The sequence below is a fragment of the Leptonychotes weddellii genome, chromosome 2 (assembly GCF_054177405.1).
Source record: "Leptonychotes weddellii isolate Sample4059 chromosome 2, ASM5417740v2, whole genome shotgun sequence".
In the NCBI taxonomy this organism is placed as follows: domain Eukaryota; kingdom Metazoa; phylum Chordata; class Mammalia; order Carnivora; family Phocidae; genus Leptonychotes; species Leptonychotes weddellii.
This window is the reverse complement of record NC_138370.1, coordinates 12,861,371-12,867,856: the sequence shown is the minus strand read 5'-3', so window position 1 is coordinate 12,867,856 and position 6,486 is coordinate 12,861,371. Positions and strand designations below refer to the sequence as shown.

At 48.5% G+C, this 6,486-nt stretch overlaps 1 long non-coding RNA gene across 1 annotated transcript; it reads left to right on the top strand.

The window, feature by feature from the left end:
- Window positions 1-1,462: 1,462 nt before the first annotated feature.
- On the top strand, window positions 1,463-4,440 carry LOC145720294 (uncharacterized). The gene is made up of 2 exons (XR_014143215.1): window positions 1,463-1,588; window positions 4,266-4,440. It is a non-coding gene; the product is annotated as an uncharacterized LOC145720294 (long non-coding RNA).
- The last annotated feature ends 2,046 nt before the right edge of the window (window positions 4,441-6,486 follow it).

Here is a 6,486-nt window from a genome sequence, read left to right as displayed (position 1 = left end):
CTGGGTGGTGCCTCAGTTGTCCCCAGTCCCTAGTGACGCTCTGTTGAGAGGCAGCGCACCATCTTTGAGCTGTGGAGAACGAGAGGAGGCTGACAGTGGGTGGCATTGGTGGCCAAAGACCGTGGGGCTCAATGGGCAGGTATCTCACGAGACTGTGGAGATCAAAGGCTGCATCACGGCAGCCCCTCAGAGGATAAAGAGGGCAGCAAGAGCAAGGTGATCTGTCCTGGAATAGTGAGAGACATCCTTGGGAGTGAGGCAGCACTCTTGGGAATTCTTGGAAATTCCAGCAAGCAGCCTGGTGCGAACTCATGACATCCACATCTTGGCGTTAGGGGTAATTATAATTTTCTTTTTACACACAAGCTTGTGCGATCAGAGACACCCAGTGAAGCATGTTTGATGTACTGTGATGACGAGACTTCACATTCACTAAAGCTGATGCCCAAGGAAGACAGGCCGTGTCAGGTTCTCCATCACCCCCTGCCCTTGTGCTGGAGGAAACGCAGAGCCCTGGGCTAATTATAAAATGCCATTCAGATGCGATCTGGGGCTCCAAATATGAGAAAGTTTGATTTTAAAGTGTGTTGTATGGGGGCGCCTGGGTGGCTTAGTGGGTTAAGCTTTCGGCTCAGGTCATGATCCCAGGGTCCTGGGATCGAGCCCCCAGTCAGCTCCCTGCTCAGTGCAGAGTCTGCTTCTCCCCCTCCTTCTGCTCCCCTAGCTTGTGCTCTATCCATCTCTCTCTCAAGAAAAATAAATAAAGTCTTAAAAAAAAATAAAGTGTGTCATATGTTCCATTTTTTTTATGCGAGGTAAATTATACATTAGAATTGCTCTTTCTCTGTTCCCTTGCAAGTTCATTTCTTTTTTTTTTAAATTTTTTTATTGTTATGTTAATCCCCATACATTACATCATTAGTTTTAGATGTAGTGTTCCATGATTCATTGTTTGTGCATAACACCCAGTGCTCCATGCAGAACGTGCCCTCCTCAATACCCATCACCAGGCTAACCCCTCCTCCCACCCCCCTCCCCATATGTTCCATTTTTATGTGGCTTAAGTCAGAACACACATTCTAGGGGCCCAATTCTGGAAGCCTGAGTGACCCCGAGCGTGAGTCAGGAGCCACTTGGAAGGAGATACAGGGATTTAAGCATGTAGGGAATACGCAAGCTTATAGTGGAAAATAAAACTGTGGAAACTGGGTTTTAGTATCTACAAAACCTGGTGTGTTTCAAGATAAAGTGCCCACAGAGAATTCATAGCTTCGAGATGCTTCTTGGTGATGGGATGCAGAGGGATTACTAATTGTATGCTGCCAAATCATAGAGGTAATAGTAATGACCGACTTTTCCCATTATTCCTTATTATCCCAACTATTATCCCAGCTATTAGCTCCCTTTTCTCCTTACCCTAGGCCTACGGGAGAGGTTGACATAAATTATTCTCCCTCTTTTCTGAGTGAAGAAATTAAAGCTCGGAGAGAAGACATGACCTGCCCGGGCTCTGAAATTAGTCTGCGACTCAAGCAAGATGAGAGCTCATGCCCCTGCTTTTCCTCTAAGGTTGTGCTTCTCATCAGCGGTAGGTACCAAACCTCTCTGGGTTTGTACAACTTTGCCAACCTCATAAACAACCTCACAATCTTTGTAAAGCCTGCTGGCCTGCAAATGGGCCTGTTTGCATCTCACAGATCAACGCATCTTTTGCGTACTGTCTCAGAGCCGTGTCTCCCCAGAAAGCTTCTTTAACCCCATGAGCCCAGGCTGAGCCCACCCTTGGTAAACTTCCTCTACACCTGAAATGGGCACCTGGCCACGGAGCTCATAGTGATACATTTTCTGGAATCATTGGCTACTTGCTTTGCCAATTAGAGGGTGAGTTTGCTGAGGGCACCCAGCTACACCCCACACTCTGTTGGAGTTCTCTGGAAGCAAGTCAGGCCAGAATGAGTGATGCTATGTCCTGGGACTCCCCCCGCCCAGAGATTCTGATTAGGGGGTTCGGACGAAGCCAAGAGCCTGCACTTTCAACGAACATCTTAAGTGATCATGATGCACCTGGGCTGGTCCCCACACCAAAGGAAGTGTTGGTTCAGACCTTCATTCATTCATTCAACACACATTTACTGAGCACCTACTATATGTTCAAGGAGCTGGAGGATCAAGAAGGGCTTTGCTCTCCTAGAGTTTACACCCTAGAGGGGGAGGCAGCCATAAACATGTAAACAAACAAATAGCAGAATACAGTAGTAGCAAGAAGTACCATGCAGAAACTGGAATGCAGCCTGGAACAGAGAGGGTTTGGAACAAGCAGCAGATCCTTCTAGTGCAAATACGCCCACTCTCGCCGTGCACTTGTATCCCATGGTGTCCACGTCACTCGATGGAGTGGGACTTCCGCTCAGCTCTTGCAAATACAAACACCTGTTCCTGCCACGGCAACCTCCCTGCCTCTCGGTGATGTCATATCTAGTTTCTAAAGAAGAAAGATAAATAAAAAATAGCTTAGGTAAGTAAGCTGTATCGTATTTAGATTTTGTGTAAGGAAAGAAATGGATGTTTCCAGTGGGTGCATCTTAAATGTATGTAACTATGTAAGAAAAAAATATATGGTTAAAAAGATTGAGACTCTAGGATATTCTTCTCCACTTATGTACCAGTTATTCCAAGGGACTCCCTTTCATTTGGATAAAAGGATGAGGGTACAGAGGATAGGGCTTCTTCTTGGCACCAGAAAATACATGTTAGTTAAACTGACCAAGCCGACACCTTGCTCTTGGACTTCCAAGCTCCAGATCAACTTCTGTTGTTAAGCCCCCCAGGGTGTGGTGTTTGCTATGGTAGTGCTGTGAACCAACGCAGGTGTCTACCGCAGAGCCCCAGTGTCTGTCAATCTGTCTGCTTTATCTTTTCACGTGTGTGAGATGTGCTAGGTCTTCACCTGGATTGAGCTACTTGGGGACAATGTCATGCCGTCAGCATTCCTCTGAGGATCTCTCCCAGGTCTTGTCTCTTGAGGGAGTCCCACCTTCAGTGATCCCTTGATGCCGAGAGTGCCCAGCTCCCCAGCTCGGACCACCCGGGCCTCTGGATCAGGTTCCCCCTCCAGGGGCCTATTGTCACCCAGTAAGCGAGCTTCCAAACCCACGCCTCGTTCCTGGGAGCGGTGTCATGTTCTCTCCTGCAGCTGTGAACAGGCAGAATCTTTGGGTGTTTTCTCCTTCTCCCCTTGCCCCTCCTCATCTCCCACTGAACACCTCACTGACACATTTGGGCAGCCTCTGTTTCCCGAAAGCAATTCTTGGTCCTTTAGAAGCTGAAGGCAAACTGCTGGGGGTTCAGTCGTGAAGCTAACAAAGTACCTGGAATATTGAGTGCCTTTGCTCAGGCACCTCTGGCTGGGGGCTGCAAAGGCCCGAGCGTCCCAACCTCCTATCACAAACGCAATCTGCAGCAAACCTAGCAGGTGGTATTCCTTAGGCACACAGTGCTCTCGCGTTGCTACGGGTTTCAGTGGCCAAAGCTCCCCCAGATACCTGGGGGTTGGAATCTTGCTTTTGTTCTAGAGTCTGCAAGCTCAGGGGCAGCTGAGGGTCTGGTATCAGGAGGGGCCTTGTTGGTCAACTCCACATTCTTTCCCCAAAGGTGGGAAGCTGTCTTATCAGAAACAGATCACCTGCCCTAGAGCCCCTGCCTTTCTGGAAATTACAGAATGGTGTCCAAACTGTGAGCTGAAGATTTGTTTGCAGCACAGTGATTTCAACTGTGTGGGACTGAATGGTCCCCTGTCCACAGCCACGAGGTCTTACATTCTCCTGGCGATCATGTCCTGAATCTTCATCCCTGTCTTCCTTCCCATTGCCTCTCCCTTAGGTCACACTTTTGCTTCCGTGTCACCCGACTGTCACAAGACCTTCTACCAGGGCACCTTCTCCCAGTCTCACCTCTAGCCTCTCCATGCCTCTGCCAGAAGAATCTTCCAGATTTACTTCCAAGTTTCTGATTATGTGCAGAGTAAAATCTCAACCTCCTGGTACAGCATCCAAGGCCCTCAAGTTTTGATCCTACCTGACCTTTCCAGTCCTGTTTTCTATGCTTCCTCTTCTCCTGCCATATCCTGCCAAACAGTCTGGGTTCAAATCCTGACATTGCCACTGAGTTGCAGTATGCCGGGCACGGGGTGGGGAAGGGGGAAGTTTCTTAAGCACTGGACAATAGTATCAATAACGAGCTCTAACTGAACACTTCGTCTGTATCAGGTCCCAGGAGATGATTCTACTGAATGCCCCAAACAGCCTGATTCTCTAGGGAACCCTGGGTCTTAGGAGCATCTCCCTTTTATAGAGGAGGAGGAGGTGCGGACACTATGTGGCTCATTCAAGGCGGGAAGCCTCCCTTTCTGCAGCTGTAAAATAAAGATCATGATTGTTTCTCCCTGTTCGTCGGGACTCTTTCTAGTTGAAAGTGACTGAAATCTAAATCTAGTCCAAGCCAAACCAAGGAAGCTCCTGTTCCAGGGGCACGGTGTGTGAGGCCTCTCAGCTTCCGTCCCCTGCTTGGGGCTCCCGGGGCTTCCTCCAAGACAGCAGTGGCAGCCAATGGAGCTCCAGCCTCACCTGCTCTCTGGCGTCTGTGACCTCAGAAGCCAGGAGACGTCCTGTCTCTGAGGGACCACAGTCATCCCTGGGACTCTGACTGTGGTGGGAGAAGGAGGCGTGTTTAACGGCCCCACCAGTTGCGGAAGGGGCAGTAGCCAAAAAAATTAAAAAATGAAAAATAAAAAATTGGGGGGCTGCTCAAAACTAACAAACGTTTGCTAACTTGTTTCATTTGCTTGAACAAACATTGGTGGGGAACCTCTTATGTGCCAGGTGTTGGGGAGCAGAGATTCCCCATGCTGCACAAACCCCATGTGGAGGGCACTCTATCAAGGTACCATTCCTGGCCTCTCCAGCAGATCAGCCTCCCCTCCCCAGGGAAGCACACACTGACAGGGGCGGGTGCAGCCTCTTCGGGCAGCTCTGCATCTGTCCAGGACTGCTCTCGACCAAGTAGATGAGTCAGACTCTAGGATTCCCTACTATGAAGGCAAGTTACTTATCAATATGAACCATGTTCTGCAGAGTCAATGTGCGCTGGGAGAAACACGATTTTGATCGCTAGAGGCCTGGGCAGTGTGTTTGTCTCTCTTAATTGCTTCTAAACTCAGGTAGGAGTAGGGGTCATCTACTGATCTCCCCAAACCTCAACAGTGGGCATTGGGGATACTGTAGTGAACCAGGGGGGCGACCCCATGGTCTAGCTCAGTATGGCTCAAGCTCTGCTGGGAAGGACCAGGCCTGTATATTCACAAAGTCCTGCAACCATCCCCAGTGTCCAATTCCAAAACACTTCCTTTACCCCAAAATGAAACTCCACACCCCCAGTCACTCCCCATTCCCTCCTCCACCAGTCCCCCCCCTCCCAGCAACCACTAATCTACTTTCTGTCTCTGTGCATTTTTCTGTTCTAGACAACTCACATGAGGGGGTCGTGCAATACTTGGCCTTTTCTGTCTGGTTGCTTTCACTCAGCGTGTTTTTAAGGTCCACCCATGTGATAGCATGAATCAACACTTCATTCCTTTCTATGGCCAAATAATATCCCATAGTTTGGATATACTACATTTTGTTTATCCATGGACATTTGGGTCGTTTTTAGTTTTGGGTAATTATGAATGATGCTTCTGTTAGCACTTGTGTACACATTGTGTGGACCTGTGTTTCAGTGTTCTTGGGCATATATGTAGAAGTGGATGTGCTGGGTCATACAGTGACTCTATGTTTAACTTCTTGATGAATCACCAAACTGTTTTTCAAGGTAGTGGAGCCATTTTACATTCCTTCCACTGACGTGTGAGGGTTCCAATTTCTCCAGCTCCTCTCCAACACTTGTTATTGTACATCTTTTGTTTTTTTTTTAAGATTTATTTATTTATTTGAGAGAGAGAGTGCGCACACACGTGAGTTAGGGGGAGGGGCAGAGGGAAAGGGGGAGGGAGAGAGAATCCCCAGCAGACTCCCCGTTGAGTGTGGAGACGCAGGGTTCCGTCTCACGACCCCGAGATCGTGACCTGAGTCAAAAGCAAGAGTCAGATGCTTAACCGACTGAGCCACCCAGGTGCCCGTATATTTTCTTTATTACAACCATCCTCGTGGGTGGCCTTGGTTCTTGTTACTATACATGGTGTGGTGGACAACTCCTGATATAGCATTTTAGTCTCACCTTGATCCTCTCCTCCAAAAACACCTCCCTTCAGTGTTTTGAGGCCAGCTCAAATTCTCTCTCCTTAGCCACTCCAGCCCTCCTGGATTTTGTTTTTCATCACCTCTTCCTAGAGAACTTGAAAGGACACACCACACATTTGTGTTAAAGATTTGATTCTGTTGTTGCTGTTCTCCAGTTCTGGGATAATCTCCCCCACCTGTGCTTGCCCCTGCA